This window comes from Phalangium opilio, unplaced genomic scaffold, assembly GCF_054372755.1.
Source record: "Phalangium opilio isolate 3A_F unplaced genomic scaffold, DU_Popi_V2 ptg000054l_1, whole genome shotgun sequence".
Classification (NCBI taxonomy): domain Eukaryota; kingdom Metazoa; phylum Arthropoda; class Arachnida; order Opiliones; family Phalangiidae; genus Phalangium; species Phalangium opilio.
This window is the reverse complement of record NW_028324173.1, coordinates 5,503,811-5,523,083: the sequence shown is the minus strand read 5'-3', so window position 1 is coordinate 5,523,083 and position 19,273 is coordinate 5,503,811. Positions and strand designations below refer to the sequence as shown.

Sequence of the window (19,273 nt, the reverse complement as noted above, 5' to 3'; positions counted from 1 at the left end):
TTTTAAAACTCTCGGGCCCTGTTTCCTATTGCTACCCCCTTACCCTTACCCTTTTGTTACATCAATGAATCAGAGGAGCCCTGAAAAAAAAAACGTCGCAAAAAATTATTCTCAATTTTTTTTCCGTCTTCAAGCATCTAAGGAATGCTTTAAAACACGAGAGAGGGGGTTCACGTTTCGTTTTATAACGGTTTCATGGGATCCTTTCTTTCGAGTTGATTTGAACGACTTGGGATTTATTTTTTTCGCTTTTCCCGCCCTCGCTTTTTTCTATGGTATATCTCATGGAATATTCGATGGTTTCTACAGGGTATTTATTTCTGCGCGATCTACTGGAAGCAACTGGTACTATTTTTTATCTTTTTTTGGAATAGATGTAGCGGACCTTTAGCTTTAGGGTATTATGGAAAGGAAGGTTTGTTTCTATGCATTTCAAACTTTGCACCTGCAAGGTGATATTTCACAAGTTACGTACGATTAGAATTGGCATTTCTTATTTTGCTTGAGAGACGTTACTGTTCATTTTATATTAATTTTTTTTTATAAAGTTATGTACTAGATTCATTTCCATTCCAGAAAATCTATAAAATAAGGGTTCGTTGAATTGCTGATTAAATTAAAATAGATCCGAGCTTCAATTTAAAACACAATTAGTCCAAATCCAACCAATATATAACACGCACTTTAAACAACACCCATTGAAATTATCTAATCTTGAACCTAAATTATTTCTGGAATGTTGTTTGTTTTTATCTTAAGCGTCTTCGGGTCTTTGGCACAAGCTGAGCACGCTGTTACTTTTGGCAACTTTGAAAGCCGAGACTCCGTAACGTTTTCGGAACTTTAAATGTGTTTTCTCATTCATGTACTTATACCCTTAGTAAGTACTTTATCACCCGTTTCCAAAATACACAAGCGACAATTACGATTTTCTCACGACTAAAGTTTCGAATTACATTTTTTAGTACAACTCTCAGTTTCTCTGCCTTCGATATAGATGGAGAAATAATTCCGAGACTTTCACTCCCAGAAGATCTTTATAACTAATTATACAGTGTGGAAGAGATAAGAGCAACACCTACCTTTGTGGAAAACCCCCAAAACCCCTGACGGACTACTTCACTGCAGTACATTTTCGAGCTCGTATACAGGGTGTGACATGTGTCATTGTATGCAAATGAGAACGTGCAACAAGTATCATAGTGAATATCGTTTAATGATACGCACTTTGAAACGTTAAAGACGTACGATTAAGCTTAGGAACTAAGGCATCACACTACAAATTAAAGGGCTGTTTGGTAAACCCATCAGCGTAAATGTTTGATGTGCCTACCGTCGTGGTGTAGGCACTCTTCAAGACGATTTCCATGCCTTGTATTACGTTTTCTAGCATTTGAGGAGTGATTCGTTCAATTGCGCTTCGAATTCTGGCCTTCAAGTCGTCTACATTTAAAGGTTCTGTTGCAAACACCTTCCCCTTAACATATCCCCATAAGAAGAAATCAAGTGGGGTTAGGTCAGGGGATCTTGCTGGCCACGGAATTGGGCCACCTCTACCGATCCAACGGTTTGGAAAGTGATCAGTTAGCCATTGGCGAACATTGACCGCCCAATGTGGTGGCGCACCATCCTGCTGGAACCACAGGTCCCGCATCACTGCTAATGGTAATGCGTCTATCGCATCACTTAACTCGTGGCTTTGGCCTACTTAGATAAGGAATCCATACGAGGTTACGAAGGTCAGAATTTTCCACGGCACTGAGAATTCGGCACATTATTCAATCAAACGTACGCGTCGTTACTAGCAGCTTAATTCGTATAAACGTTGTAAGTCCTGTGTCGTAGACGAATGGCAGCCAACTCCAACCGAGAAAAATTGGACATGACGTTTATTTTGGGTTAATGTCGCGGTAACGTTCAACAAGCGGCATTGCTTTATGCCTAACGCTTCCCAAACCGACGAAGGCCGGTTCGAAGAACCTTCACGAACATTAGAGACAACCTACGAGATTTCGGGAGTTTCGTCGTGCAAGATCGTCAACGTAGAAGAGACCGTATAATTGGTAATCATGATAGGGAAGTCGACACTCTAGCACGTTTTGAAGCCAATCTTCATACTAGTAGTAGAGCGGTCGGAGAAGAGGTTGGTCTAAGCCATTCAACCGTTCTTACCATTTTACATCGGCATCACTACCGGCCCAATCATATCCACCTCCATCAAGCCTTAAAGGACGATGACTACCTAAGACGTCAAGACTTCTGTCTTACCATGCGCGAGCTAATTGAAGCCGATCCATTGTTCTTAAGAAAGGTTCTTTTTTCTGGTGAGGCGACATTTCACAGGGATGGTACGGTAAACCGACATAACTTACATTACTGGACCCAACGAAATCCATACTGGTTACGGCAACATTATCATCAAATTCGATGGAAGATAAATGTTTGGTGTGGCATTCTGGGGAACAGAATCATCGGACCTTTCTTCTTCGAGGACAACATTACTGGTGACAGGTATTTGCACTTCCTGCGCCACGAGTTTAGTGATGCGATAGACGCATTACCATTAGCAGTGATGCGGGACCTGTGGTTCCAGCAGGATGGTGCGCCACCACATTGGGCGGTCAATGATCGCCAATGGCTAACTGAGCACTTTCCAAACCGTTGGATCGGTAGAGGTGGCCCAATTCCGTGGCCAGCAAGATCCCCTGACCTAACCCCACTTGATTTCTTCTTATGAGGATATGTTAAGGAGAAGGTGTTTGCAACAGAACCTTTAAATGTAGACGACTTGAAGGCCAGAATTCGAAGCGCAATTGAAAGAATCACTCCTCAAATGCTAGAAAACGTAATACAAGGCATGGAAATCGTCTTGAAGAGTGCCTACACCACGACGGTAGGCACATCGAACATTTACGCTGATGGGTTTACCAAACAGCCCTTTAATTTGTAGTGTGATGCCTTCGTTCCTAAGCTTAATCGTAGGTCTTTAACGTTTCATAGTGCGTATCATTAAACGATATTCACTATGATACTTGTTGCACGTTCTCATTTGCATACAATGACACATGTCACACCCTGTATACGAGCTCGAAAATGTACTGCAGTGAAGTAGTCTGTCAGGGGTTTTGGGGGTTTTCCACAAAGGTAGGGGTTGCTCTGATCTCTTCCACACTGTATATTTTTTTTACTCTCGGCGAAATGGAGGCCCTCTTTCTTCAAAATGATGACGAGGGAATTAATGCTTACCGGCAGTTCATTACTCGAAGTGTAATCCTTCGTTTGTCTTGATCTCGTTAAAATATAAACAGCACTAACCGGCTGTAAGATGACCGCTTTCATTGTACTTAACCCTTGCCTAAGTCAGCCTTACCTATAACCTAACGTATGACGAATATCCACAGTGGTGTTTGTCATGGTATTAATACTCTCCCAAATACCTAGTACCGATAACCTTACTTCGTTTAATTAAAATACCATAGTTATAATTTTTAAGTTATTCTATTTCTAATTGAAATTGCTCTATGCAAGTTCCACCGTTTTCAATTTGAATGAAGTGTATTAGGGATAGCCCCTTAATTAAATTAGTATCTTCTTTCAGTTTCTTAATTAAATTTAAGGGGGGTTCATCCGTAAAGTACTCCAATGCTCATAAATTGCATGAAAACTGTACGTGTCCCTTAGGAAAAAAATGTCGAAACACCCTGTAGCCCTATACTTCGAATTCCTTGCTTTTGATAATATTACACCGAAATAACGCCCTTTAACTAGGACTCGGGGTTCTTTGATCGTTTTTTTCGAAAAATACGATTAACCACAAATAATCGAAAACTATTCAGAAGTTTATTAGTTTAAACAATACAACAATTTTCGATGATATTTATTGAGATTGAATAATCTTAGGAAGATTTTAACCGACAAATGTATCCAAGCGACAAAATTTTCCGAAAATATGTTTGTAGAAAAAAGGGTCGTACAGCTCATGTGTACCAATTTTCATAATTTTTGAAGAAGAATGTGGAATAAATTGTAGCTGGCATTCCCGGCGGCCATTTTCCAAGATGGCGGTGAAAGCTTGCGCTCTACAACAGGGACTTTAGTATTTTTTTGGTTGGATCGAAAATAACACGTGTACCAATTTTCATCTTTATGTTCAAATGCTCTAGGTCAAACTCTAAAAGTCCTGGGCTAAAGAGAAACCTTGGTATGAACGATCTCTAATTTTGATCCACATTTCCGCTAAGGCGCAACTAATCCTCCGATCCTTCCGGAAGCGACAAAATATAATAATCTAGGCTTTGTCTATGAAGGGATTTCCAAACTAAGCCTGTGGCTTATTTACAGGTGGGTCCCTTTACATTGCATAGAGGGGTGGTGGCTAGCCCCTATGCCACAGCTATCCTACAGCGCCTTATACTAACTATTACCGTTAACTTCTGCAAGTTTTGATGGAAGGGAGAAACCGGGTTAGACCGCGGAGGAAAACTCCTTTAATCAAGCGGGGAGAGAACTTGTAAACTCTACGCAGAAGGATTTGTTCCCAGATTTTCACCCGGTGCCACAGTCCGGGATCGAACCCGGAATCCTCTTGCTGCGAGGCGAAAGCGCTAACCGCTACGCCACCCCACTCACATGAAAGCGTAGATTCGTCAGTCTGACACCATGTAACGTTTATTCGTTCTGACTGCCTGCATATTAATTACAACCGAGGGGTTAGTCACTTTAATAATCAGGTGTACAAAACCGCAGAAATCGATTACTTGTTCACTAGAATTCTTAGAAAATCATCAGTAATCACAATCACTTTTGTGGGTAATCAAAGGTAATCAGAAATCTCCGATTATCACTGGAAATCGCGTGAAATCTTGAGAAAATCAGAAATAATCACATGATTTACTAGTTGTCTTTTGTAACTACCTCGGTAATCACACATTTCGTGAAATAATCACGCATAAGCAATGGACGAATTCGAAAATCCAAAATAAAAATCGTAATCAGTTGAAATAGAAATAATCACCGCATTCATCGTAATTCATGAAAAATCCAAGTAATCTCTGGCAATAACGGGAAATCAGTGTAAAGATTATGGACATCACCGAAAATAATCGTAATCACGAAGGAATTCATTCAGTAACCAACGGAATTCACATAAAAATTCAGAAAACAGGTGTACAAAATTTTGGCGAATGACTTGCCTGTGCTTAATTACAACCCATTCTCATTAACAACGACTCTTAGTGACGGCTTACATGTTTTATTCTATTCTGCGTCGTTCAACAAACTGTCTGGTTCGTGTTGGAACCAGTTCAATAGCATTGCGCCGTATCCCAATCAACCGAAAGCAATCCCATAGGACCGAAAAACCCGCACTTTGGCGGATTTACGATTCGATATTATTTAAGAAGTCAATAGAGATAAACATCAATGTTTTGGAAAAGGCCTAACATTGTTAAATGATTTATAAAATATTACTAGCCTAACTTCACCTAACCAAACCAAACAAACCTAACCTTGCCTAATCTGGTCTTGAATAAGATCGTTTTAATGGATGAAAGCGATTTTGATTAATCCTTAACCCATGCCCAAATATTCAAGTCCAAATTTCACCTTTTCTGTATACTATTATAGTATATATTTAGAACACACGGCAATGAAAACTTCCCGAGGTCGTCGCTATCTATTATGGGACAAAATATTACGGACATCATTTATGAGACATAAAACGGAAAATTAGCTTCGCCTTCGTCGTCGTCTCGCCTTCGCCCTCTTCCCCTATCGCAAGCGACTTTGTCGCCATCTATGATGGAGTCAAAGTAGTAAGTGGGTTCGAGCCCAACTGCGGGAGATTTTATTATTTTTTCTTTAAAAATAGTTATTAAATTATTTAAATATTTACATAATTTCACTTCAAAAATTATTTGAATATTCATGTAAATTCACTCATTATTTTACAGAAGAAAAACTATTAAAACTAAATATATAATTCATTGCACATAGCTATTACAAGGGAAGTTAAGGCAGTACTTATGGTTGGTAGCCCATTTATATATTCATGTAAATCCACTCATTATTTTACATAAAACTATTGAAACTATATATATATACACTGTACAGAATGTGCATGATCTCGTGTGTGTAAAAACATTTTTCATTGCACAATAAACAACACTTTTATTCATTCATAATTGTAATACTTAATATTAATTATAAATCTCTGAGTTACTAGATGTCGACAGAGCCGCATGGTTTATTAGGTAGTGTTTTGCGAGGGAGTAGACACTCTGGATCTCTGTGTACACCTGAGTTCAAAAGAGTTCAGCTTTGACAGTACATGGAGTTCAAGATATATTGTACACCTGAGTTCTGAAGTGTCAATTCCCTCGGTGTTTTGTACAATCCAACTGTAAAAATCAAGTTTAGGCCTATATTTCCATTTTTGCGCAATTTCCCACCTTAAGCCATGGCAGTTGTATCTCGGTTTTTGTTGAGGAGATATTCTTTATACGATTTCAATATTAATTAGCAATGTTACTGTATATAAGTAAGGCATTAATTATACAGTGCCAAAATATAGTTTTTGTAATAATTATCCTTTGCTATTATATCAATATGGAGTTCATTATACATTGCTAAAATACATTAGAAAGCGCGACAAAATTGTAAGGGTTTCCCTCGGAACCTCTTGTTAATTATTATCATCTTGTTGTATAGTCGTCAAATAGTGGCGTTTCAAGGGCATTAAAAACAAATTTAAAACGCTTTCACTTAAAAACGAGATTAATAGAAATTAAACTACATAGCATTATTTGGGTGCCGTAATTTGACAAGTAGCGTCATTTGAATTGAAAATACTAAACCCGCCGTTGGGGTAAATTCATTAAAAACATTGGCGGGATTCGGTGTAATGGGAATTCGGTCTAATGGAATTCTGCGCAATGGGAAGATACCGTTGGGGTTGGCTAACAACAAATACAGAAATATGATAATTTAAGTTATTTTATACGTTACTATGACTACTGTTATTTATTACTAATCAACAACAATTATTACATTACTTTATGAAAATTTAGGTTAATGATAGATGCAAAATTGGGGAAATGTGAAGCAATTACTTTTATAACTGTGCCCCTTGACAACGTGGTTAAACGAGATAAGTTCTTCGGGTGTGGTCATTTAAGCATCTGGGGAAGAGGTTAGCGAGTCTCTCGGTCAGAAAGACGAGTAAAGCCAGAGCGTGGCCGATGGTCAAGATGGCGAACGCACCTTGCAGGTCCACTATGGCCAATGGTCTTGCGCCACTCTCTTCCTGGAGATGGTCCGTGTCAAACATGCCCCTAATCCTTTCCCACTCAATCGTGTCCATACGGAACTTTTCCAGAATACCACAATCCTGCAGACGAAGTACTCTGAATCACAAACAATAAGGATTACTAAGTTTTCTATCTAATTTAATTGTTGGGTTTTTAAACCGTAGTAGTGAACGCGAATCAATTAGCAAGCTGACAGCGTGCGAGTTTATGCTCGCTGTGGCTAATTCATTAATAAAAAGTGCATTTGAAAACAAAGTGAAAGGAAATTGGTCAAAATTAGTTGGGTGAGTAACAGATATTGGTTTGAAGTGACAGATATTCAAATTATCCGTTTTCAAGCCATTATTATAACTCATCAATTAATTCAAAAAATTTCAAATTCCGACTCAGGACCTCATTTTGACGAGGGATACCAATTTTTATATTATTAAAACTATTACAGGTCAAGATATCAAAAGAAATTTGGGAAAAGACCGCAAATTTTAGACAAAATACGATAAATTTCAAAATAACATAACATTCAAATTTATATGATTTGAAGCGAATAACTTTGGGTAACTTCATTTTTTAGGTATACCCACAAAAATAGTTTCATTAAAATCCGCCACTACTAGTAGTACAGGGTAGATATGAATTTGAAAGGAACTAAATATGACCAAGCTGAAAACTTCAGAATCCAAAGAGCTTATGGTCCTAATTAACGTCCCGAAAGTCCCCAAGCCTCCGGTGCCAGCTTTCGCCGCCATATTGGAAAATGGCCGCCATACCAGATGTTTCTATATCTCGAGATCTAATAGACCGATTTACATGAAGTTTCTTTTAAACGATGTCTTATGACGATTACAATCCAAACAGATCCAATTTTGTAGCCCTTACATTATTATTACAGAGGTGTTCACGCTTATCATGGGAAAAAAATCAAAAATATTTTACTATCCAAAATTCTTAAATGTTAAACGTATTTTAATTTTTCTAAAATCATCGTTATTTACATTTTTTTACGCTCAATCATACTAATTTTTCTGTTTTAAAATCAATCAAATTAATCTCGAGATTTATTGAATCGTTTGAGACCCCACGCACATTTCGGCGCGTCTAGTAATTTAAGCCTGGTAGCCGTTCATGGAACTGCATGGTGCCTCAAGCGTAATCGATTCTTTTAGCTTCAGGGTGGATTTTCAGTTTTAGTTTCTGTTCCAATTTCCCAATAGAGTAAGCTATGTCTATAGCATCACTATTTTATTAAAAGTACTTGAAAAATATTTAATTTAACCTAACGTTAGTTAAAATTTAAGATGAATGAGGCGAATAAGTGCGTTTTGTGTTCTGAACCTTTCAGTGGCGAAACTGTCATCGTGACAAAGGGGACTAAAACATTAATCGAATGCAGTTTGAAAAGGAAGGATCAATTACATGTAGAACTACAAGATGTCGCAAGTATTTCAGTTCACACTTTCTGTAGGAAAAATTATACGCGCCCCTCGAGCATTGAGGCTCATCTAAAAGCCACTTCCCTTGAGACATCTGGAAATGAGTTAACTGATAATGCAGTGAGACTACGATCACCTCTCGAACAATTTGACTTTAAGACCAACTGTTTATTTTGTGGAAAGATTTTACTTAGTGAAAGGCAAGAAAAACAGGAAATACGGTATCGCATACCAGTTTAAGAAGTGACAACCATAGAGATAGCTGACGCTATAAAGAAACGCGCTCTTGAACGAAACGATGAACTTGGGGAAATTTAGTTGCCGCAGAAGCAAAGTACCATAGGTTATGCAAGCTCAAATTTTTCTTGCAAGAAGAATCATCATGACATATAGGACGACCTGAAAACCCAGAACTAGGGGAAGCCTTTTCCAAATTATGTTCCTATTTGGAAAATAGTGAGATATGTCAATATTCCTTGGATGATTTTGAAAAAACATTTAAGGCATTTTCGCCTTCAAAATGCATGTACACCACCAAACATTTAAAAAACAAGCTGAAAGAAAGATACGGCGATAATATTACGTTGACTGATATGAAGGGGGCAACCTGTGGCGTCTCTTTTAAAGACTCAATTGGCATAATTCTACACGAGAACCTTGATTCGTATTTTCTGTGAATGTATACTCCACTGCAGTTGGCAGCTTTGGTACAAACGACCTAGGCCTGCATATCGATAATATACACTCCAATATTGCATGTCGTTGTCTCTTATAAGATCCAGAATCATTTCTCATCTTAGTTACTCGGTCAATTGAATCTTTAAAAGAAACGACGCATTTTGAAGGCGAAAATGCCATAAATGTTTCTTCTAATCATCCAAGGAATATTGACTATCGTCACTATTTTCCAAGTAGGAACATAATTTGGAAAAGGCTTCCCCTAGTTCTGGGTTTTCAGGTCGTCCTATATGTCATGATGATTCTTCTTGCAAGAAAAATTTGAGCTTGCATGGCCTATGGTACTTTGCTTCTGCGGCAACTAAATCTATCACCGAATTTACATGCGCATTAAAAATTTCCCCAAGTTCATCGTTTCGTTCAAGAGCGCGTTTCTTTATGGCGTCAGCTATCTCTTGGGTTGTCACTTCAGAAACTGGTATGCGATACCGTATTTCCTGTTTTTCTTGCCTTTTACTAAGTAAAATCTTTCCACAAAATAAACAGTTGGCCTTAAAGTCAAATTGTTCGAGAGATGATCGTAGTCTCATTGCATTATCAGTTAACTCATTTCCAGATGTCTCAGTGGAAGTGGCTTTTAGACGAGCCTCAATACTCGAGGGACGCGTATAATGTTTCCTACAGAAAGTGTGAACTGAAATACTTGCCACATCTTGTAGTTTTACATGTAATTGATCCTTCCTTTTCAAACTGCATTCGATTAATGTTTTAATCCCCCTTGTCACGATGACATTTTCGCCACTCAAAGGTTCAGAACACAAAACGCACTTATTCGCCTCATTCATCTTAAATTTTAACTAACGTTAGGTTAAATGGAATATTTTTCAAGTACTTTTAAAAAAATAGTGATGCTATAGACATAGCTTACGCTATTGGGAAATTGGAACAGAAACTAAAACTGAAAATCCACCCTGAAGCTAAAAGAATCGATAACGCTTGAGGCACCATGCAGTTCCATGAACGGCTACCAGGCTTAAATTACTAGACGCGCCAAAATGTGCGTGGGGTCTCAAACGATTCAATAAATCTCGAGATTAATTTGATTGATTTTAAAACAGAAAACTTAGTATGATTGAGCGTAAACAAATGTAAATAACGATGATTTTAGAAAAAATTAAAATACGTTGAACATTTAAGAATTTTGGAAAGCAAAATATTTTTGAATTTTTTTATTATGATAAGCGTGAACACCTCTGTAATAACAATGTAAGGGCTACAAAATTGCATCTGTTTGGATTGTAATCGTCAAAAGTCATCGTTTAAAACAAACTTCATGTAAATCGGTCTATTAGATCTCGAGATATAGAAACATCCGGTATGGCGGCCATTTTCCAATATGGCGGCGAAAGCCGGCACCGGAGGCTTGGGGACTTTTGGGACGTTAATTAGGACCATAAGCTCTTTGGATTCTGAAATTTTCAGCTTGGTCATATTTAGTTCCTTTCTTTGGCCAAAAAATGCGTATTTACCCTGTACTATAGTGAGCAGCGACGTTTGTCGAAAATGGAAATAATGACCCAGTGTAAAGTTTAGTTGATCTTTTTTTTTAGGTTTAAAAAAAAGTTATTTCCAAACCATGCGCCAGTACGCGCACATTTCATTGAAAGTTTGTGATTTAAGAATTTTCCCTTCTATATACTAAGAATCTTCATCAAAAATAGACCTCGAGCTTTCCAAGACTCGAACCTGCAGCGTTTTGCGGTTTTTGTCTCGAATGCAAACGCGTTATCCATAATGCCACATGCCCGTACTTCGTAATAATAAAAAAATATCCAAACATTGTATTTTTAGGATTATTTGTTTTACGATGTATAAAAGATCTGTAAAAATAAACACCGAGCTTGCCAGGACTCGAACCTGCAATCTTCTACTCCGTAGGCAGAGTGGCAGACGCGTTATCCTATGCGCCACAAACCCGTTGGAGGCTGAACGAAATGCAATGCAAACAGTGTAATAATGTAACGGTTTTACCATGATTTATAAATTTATTAAATTAAAATACTTAAACCTAATTATTTTTAATCAAACTTCAGAAGTTCAACATTGCATAGTTGCTTGATAATTCAAAAGTGTTACGAACCTTAACTTCGCAGTAGTTTGTGAGTTATTCGATGGAGTGGACCACCAAAAATCCCATGCTTTTTCTACGGCACGCTACGCCTAAAAACTGTGAATTATTTCTTTAACATTACGGGAGGGTGTGGGATATTATCTATAACGGTGTACCGCCCCTTTAGAATTACGACCGTGTTAAAAAATTCATAGCCGCGTGTATAGCCACTTCGAGCATTTTCGAAGATTTTTCAAACTTAGTTCGTGACAAAAACTTGACGCGTAAGCTACAATTATATAATTTATTTTATATTTGCTTACGTACTGTACATTCGCGAATGCATTGGAATTTTCTTGTGTTCTTTAAATATTTCTTTTACAACTAGCATAAGCCCGTCTTTTCAATATCTACCATAGCATAATCTGGTTTAAGCATATCTTTTAGGATAACTTAGTATAAGCCGACCTCTTTTCAAGATCTACTATAACATAACCCTAAAATTAGCCACGTGACGTCATCATCAAAAATCCACTACCAAGGACACTAAAATTCAAGTTTCCCGCCACAATGTCACGTGATACGTGACGTCATCAAAAATCCACCACCTGAGGGCGCAACAATCGACAACAATCAGATTTCCCGCCAACACCGTCACGTTACGTCATCAATCCCCACTCGCGAAACACTCCCCGCAACGAGTATGATGTCCCTGACGTTATACCCCCCCTCGCGACACCCTCTCCCCCAAAGCAAGGGATGTCCCTATAAAGCAGGTTTTACCCCCCTAAATGGGGGAAGAATGGGGGGTAAAACCTGGTTTATAGGGACATCCTTACTCTCTTCGGTGATTTGTTTCATTGATATTACGGGAGGGTGTGGGTTCTTATCAAGAAGCTTGCCTATCGGTCCTCTAGAATATGCTGGTATTTGTAAAAACAAACGCTTTGAACATCAATAACGACCCTTAAGGTCAAGACGTCAACTTCGCAATGCTAAAAGTATAGCACCAGAACATACAATTTATATCGACTCTACACCGTGCGTATTTTAAAATCAATAAATATCACCTGGCCTCTCTTGTAATCTGTCACGTAAAACGTAGTCTTTCAATAGTTGGGACTAATTGCCTCGCTGCTGGGGTCGAGTACCTTTCCCCTAATTGCGTGACAGTGTCAATTATACCCCCATGGTGAACATGTTTGCAGGGCCGGCGGATGCTGTGGGTATGGTGGGTAGGCCTATTCACCCGGGAAATTCCGGGTGGGTAAAATACCCACCCGGAATTTCACGGGAGTTATGTCAGAGAAAAAGCCGAGACTCTTGAGTATGTGTTTAATATTAAAAATACACATTTCATGAAATTTTTCAATTTATGTTTTTTTTTACAGATTTAGAATAAATCTCTTAAATCAGTAAGAGCGAATTATCAGAAGCTTATGGCATTTTTATACGATCGTTCTGTGGACTCCCTTACAAAAATCTTCTTAAGAACTCTTAAGAAAATTCCTTGGGAAAATTCTTTGGAAATCCTTAAGGCGTTCTTTAGGAAATTGGGGAATATTGGCCTCTTCTTTGGAAATTACTTTGGAAATATCTTTGGAATTTTCTTGGGAAATATCTTTGGAATTTTCTTGGGAAATATCTTTGGAATTTTCTTGGGAAATATCTTTGGAATTTTCTTGGGAAATATCTTTGGAATTTTCTTGGGAAATATCTTTGGAATTTTCTTGGGAAATATCTTGGGGTAATTTTCTTGGGAAATATCTTGGGGGAATTTTCTTGGGAAATATCTTTGGAATTTTCTTGGGAAATATCTTTGGAATTTTCTTGGGAAATATCTTGGGGAATGTCTTTGGAAATGTCTTTGGAATTTACTTAGGAAATGTCTATGGAATTTTCTTGGGAAATATCTTTGGAATTTTCGTGGGAAGTTTATAGAGAAGTGGGTAAATTAATTTAGCCACTTGAAACGAGGATAGTTCGCACATGCAGAACCATATAACAATACAGGAAGTGTAGTTCTTATATGGTGAACTAGACCCCTTATATAGAGGGAAGTTCTCGCATGCAGTGTGAAATTGCTTTTAAAGTCAGACATTTAACGACTTAAAAACATCCGTAAACGGCAGAAAGTTTTAACCTTGTGCAATTGTTTGGAGTACTAAGTGGGTTTTGGAGGCTTTAACGGCCAAGCAGTAGATACAGACGTCGTTGTTAAATTTAATAATGTATATTCACTGAGAGTTTTTCGAGTATCAGAAGCGCGTTTAACCTAATTTTCTCTACAATGTTTTTTAAAAAATATTTATTTTGGACTCTAATTACTCTCGAAATAAAGATAAAACATGCCATTAGAGAATTAAGCAAAAATTCCGACAGCTTAGATTCCGTGTAAATCTAAACATAACGATTTTAAGTACTCTTATTTTACTTTTAATCTATTTTATCCTTTACCAGGGATAGATTTTCCCTGCCTTTACATAAACACCTCACGGATTATTAAAGGCAAAAAAAAAATAAAAAATAAAATATAACATTCCATTTCAGTGCTTGCTGAGCCTTAGCTACGGGGACAAGCCTTCGTGAAACGTTTTTGCTTTCGCGATCTAGATCGTGAAAGGTTTGGTCTGATGCCTTGCGGCTGGGCGCCCCCTTCTTCCCCCTTTCCGCCCCCAATTTTTGGTGTAACCTGAGAGAATCCATCATAAATAAAGTTACTTTCATTTCAAACTTCCCGCTTGAAATTCGAACCTCAGCGACATCCATACGAGGTCCTGTAAACTTTTCGCTATTGAAGAATTAATTTAGTGGCACGGCCGGGATTTGAACCCGCCACGTCTGTATCCACACAGGCACCAGAGCCTAACGCCTTACAGACTGAGCTATTGAGGCTTAGTACCTATCAGCGATTTTCACCAACAGTATCTCGCTCTTCTCTCGACGGGCTTTTTGCCAGAGAGCAAGAGAGAGAGGAGGGGGACCACGTGACTCTCGTTACTAGAGTCAAGAACGGGCGACGGCTGCCGCGTCGCAATTTCTTTTTAGTGCAAGGGTGTTTTAAGTATTTATCGGCGGCACATAGCTGTTACTAGAAGTACAAAGGTTGTATGAGGCGTTAATATTTAATTTCGGTTTAGGGTTAGTCTGTAACGGAGCTATTTAAGCTAAATTTGTTGTACTACACTATGTTTCTTGAGCTATTTAAGCTAAATTTGTTGTACTACACCATAGAGAATGACTACACTATGTTTCTTAGCGCTATATTAATTGTTTTTGTTCAATCTGATTTACATCTCCTATTGTATCCTATGTTCGTACGTAAGCCACTCTGCTGGCTTCACGAACAGTGTGTTTAAATAAATAAATAAATAAATAAATAAAACGTAATCATAAGGTTAAGCGATTGCAGATTCAATTTACTTCCTTGCAGAGTGCAGAGTGCAGACGCTTTTCTATGCCTACTCTACAGAGCCGCAGTACCGTCGTTGCCCTATTGTAGCGTCATCTACGTACATACACTACTATTTTAGCAACAATTTCGAAGTAATAATTATTAATTGTTAACTCTATATTAAATTTAGTTTTTTAATTGTAAATTTTATGTATGAGCAAAAAAGTTGAAAATAACATTGCCATATGCATTTAAAATTAGGCCGACATGAATCACATGATGGCGCTAAATATAGCCTAGATCTGACCAGGGAGGAGGGAACTTTAGCTTGGTTTCTCTGCGTCTGCACTGCGAGGTACTTTTTCAAAAATAATAAAAAAAAACCGTTTTCCAAACCTCTGTGTTTGTGCGACAAGCGAGATTTTCTGATTACCCTGATTAATTCATGATTTAAATATTTTTCTTCAAGCTAAGTATATATTTTGTGTTTTAAGGAAAACTACTCTTTTTATATTTAATATTTGATACTTTTTTTAAAATACTAACTTTATGTTCTTTAAATAAGGGGTCGTATAATTACTTGAAAGCTTAAGCCTTTGCTAGATTTGGGTATCATTGTAATTATATCATAATTTATAAGTTAAACGAGTGCATGTTGCTTTTAGTTTTTAGTTTTAACTCAAGGTAAATTTTAGCAAAAAATCTTGTAACATAATTTGCGGGTAATTAACTCTCATTCAATAGTAATATTAGTAGTAAGATTTCACATACATTTGTGCATATTTTTCAAAATTTTAATATCCAAAGAATATTTTAATCAACAAACTTCATAGTTTAGAGATGGCTTCATATGTAAAAGAGTCACCGAAAGAAAAAATGAGAAGATTACGTCAAAATCCAGATTTCCGATTAAGAGAAAATGCACGTAAACGAGAAAGATACGCCGAGAAAAAAAGAAGTTGCGAGCAGTCCTTTGATGGCTTTTCTGCTTTAGCATGTCAAAGCAATTCAATGTTTCAAGGCAATTCAACAACTGTGAACCCTACATCTTTTGAGGGGTCTTTAGTTAGTCAGAACCCATCACATTTTGAGGGTTCTTCAACAAGTATGAACCCTACAACTTTTGTGGTTCTTTCGTCGAGTTTGAATTCATCACATCTTGAGAATCCTTCAACTGTGGAGGACCCTACATCTTTTCAGGGGCCTTTAGCAACTCAGAACCCATCGCATTTTGAGGATTCTTCAACGATAGAGGACCCTACATCTTTTGAGGGGCCTTTATCAGGTCAGAACCCACCATATTTTGACGGTTCTTCAACATGGGAGCACCCACCAATTTTTGACGGTGCTTCAACGAGTGAGAATCCAACTTTTGAAGCTCATTCAGCTAGTGAGGCTCCTAAAACTAGTGAAGACCAGTCAACTAATAATTCTGCTCAATCTAAATTGATAAGGGATAATGTTTCTAAAAAAAGAAGAAGAGAAAATGAAGAGTATGCTAGAAATGAGCTACAGCGAGACAATGTTACAAGACAAGTTCGACGACTTGATGAAAATTATGCTCATTTGGAGCTGATAAGAGATAGAGCAAGAAGAAGCAGTAATAAACAACATCCACAATATTATGAAAACATCTATCTCCAAAATATATCAGAGGGTCCAGATCATAAATGCGAATGCTGTTCTGGACTATTTTTCCGTACTTCTGTTAAAAAAACAGAGTCGGTTAAATACTTATCAGTTGAAGGAATAAATCATAGAGTGCTTCCGTCACTTATTTTGTTGTGTGCTTCTTGCTACAACTATGTTTCTCGAAAGAAAGTACCACCCTTGTCCCAAGAAAATGGGTTTTGTTTTCCTGATTTGCCTCTAGAGTTGAAAAATCTAACGGAACTGGAGTGTAGAATGGTTTCTCCTCGATTACCGTTTATGCAAATAAGAAAACTAGGAGTTGATCAGCAAAGAGGAATTCGAGGTAATGTCGTAAATGTACCAGTTTCAATCGACTCTTCGGTTTCTATTTTACCAAGGAATCCCACTGACACTCAAGTTGTTCAAATTAAACTCATGAGGAAGAAGGAATATCAACACCACTATATGTTTGAAACAGTTCGTCCCAGAAAAATTATGGATGCCTTTATTAATATTCGGAAGGATATATGATAAACAAGAAAAGAATAACGGCAAAAAAATAAGCGGGATTCATACTAGTTCTGTCCGCGTAATCTGGCCGATAGAAATATTTTTTAGTTAAAATTGAACAACACCTTGGGACTTTTTTCCTGCTAATGCTAACAGTGATCGATCTCGTTGTTAGTTATTTAAAATGTTAATACAAATATTTTTAAATGTCCTACTGTTTTCGACTGCCCTTCAACAAGTGGAACAAAAATAATAATTTGAAGTTCAAATTATAACAGATTGTAACTGAAAATAATCTTAGAAAGTGTTCGGTCAAAATTATCATTAAGTTTTTCAAACGGCAATAAAATATAATGTGAATAAAAAACAAATGCGAATATAAAAACCAATAACTGTACTTAATTAGTTTTCTTAAAACATTTGTTTTAAAAACCAAGTTATCATTAATGTTTATGTGAAAACAAAACCACACTAAATTAATTTCATTCATAATCGAAAGGATATTTAATAAATAAGAAAAGAATAACGCAAAATAAAATTTCCGGGGTCGTATCAGTTTTAGCCGCTAGAGGGCCCGCGAAAGCATAATCTGGCCGGGGCCATCTTGTTAATTCCCTAGACATTGTTTGGAAATTTATCTGTAGAATTCCTAAAGAATTTCTTTAGAAAATAATCCCAAGACATTCTTAGGAAATTTATCTCTAGAATTCCTAAAGAATGTCTTTAGAAAATAATCCCAAGACATTCTTTGGAAATTTATCTCTAGAATTCCTAAAGAATTTCTTTAGAAAATAATCCCTAGACCTTCTTGGGAAATTTATCTTTAGAATTCCTAAAGAATTTCTTTAGAAAATAGTCCCAAGACATTCTTTGGAAATTTATCTCTAGAATTCCTAAAGAATTTCTTTAGAAAATAATCCCAAGACATTCTTTGGAAATTTATCTCTAGAATTCCTAAAGAATTTCTTTAGAAAATAATCCCTAGACCTTCTTAGGAAATTTATCTTTAGAATTCCTAAAGAATTTCTTTAGAAAATAGTCCCAAGACATTCTTTGGAAATTTATCTCTAGAATTCCTAAAGAATTTCTTTAGAAAATAATCCCAAGACATTCTTTGGAAATTTATCTCAAGAATTCTTTAGGAAATTCCAAGGAAGTCTTTGGAAATAGTTTCTTTAGAAAACGATCCCTAGGGCTCCGTAAGGTTCCAAAGAAATTCCTTTAGAACTCTTAAGAAGATTTTTGTAAGGGCTAAACCGACTAAATGTATTTTCTGCATGGTATTTATGGGGCGCGTCACTACACCGACTTGAAACCTTTTCGATGTAGACAACCCTCTGTATTGGGGCATACTAGGGGTTGATACCCTGCCATCTCTGAGCATTCTCATGATTCAAAAGGGTTATAGCACCGGCGTCTAAAAGTGAAACGGAAAGCAAAATTTTAGCGCCTTGCATTTCCCTCTTAATTATATCGAAAGGGTCTATTACTCATTCTCTATTAATGTTGAGACGAAATTCAAGATTATATTTAATATTAAGTTAATATCATACATTTTCTTCGTTAGTTATTCACATCATTGTGCGTTACATCGTTTTAAAGAAAAACAATAAAAAACATTTGAGACACTTCTGTAAAATTGAGGTTTGAAGTGCAGCGTATGCCACTTATTTCGCCTCACAGAAATCGGTAGTATAAACGGGTTTCGAATCACAGCGAAAGGTAGCTATGGAGGAAACCCGCCATATGGAGACTAGATGTTTCTCATAACCATACCCAGCCGTAGAAACCAATCGAGTCGGGCGACGCGCCCACCCCGACTCGTCCATACCGCATTTTCTGGACCAATAGGTCGCAAGGCTTCCGTCCCTGCTGCCACCACCCACGGTGTAACTTTTGTGCATATTGTGTAACTTATTAATTCTGCTCCGCTCCCCCACTTTTTGGGAGCCGCTCTGATTCAAAAGGGCGTACCATTGTACGGCGATCAATTTAAAGGTTACGTCGGCGACGTTTATTACCGATCTGGAACGCTAGATGGCGCCAGGAGAAGACAGTGTTGTATAGGATTTCCAAAAAAGTCCATACCCCACGATTGGCTGAATTATATGACGTCATACAAAGACCCTATTCTGGACTGTCCAATACAATATCAATCATGGCTTGCGTAGGGCGTCCGTTTAGGGTATATTGTCGCGTCTTTTTCTTTCAG

At 37.4% G+C, this 19,273-nt stretch overlaps 1 long non-coding RNA gene across 1 annotated transcript; it reads left to right on the top strand.

Annotated features, from left to right (window-relative positions):
- Positions 1–615: 615 nt before the first annotated feature.
- On the top strand, positions 616–6,119 carry LOC149670970 (uncharacterized). The gene is made up of 3 exons (XR_016367192.1): positions 616–880; positions 4,009–4,341; positions 4,441–6,119. It is a non-coding gene; the product is annotated as an uncharacterized LOC149670970 (long non-coding RNA).
- The last annotated feature ends 13,154 nt before the right edge of the window (positions 6,120–19,273 follow it).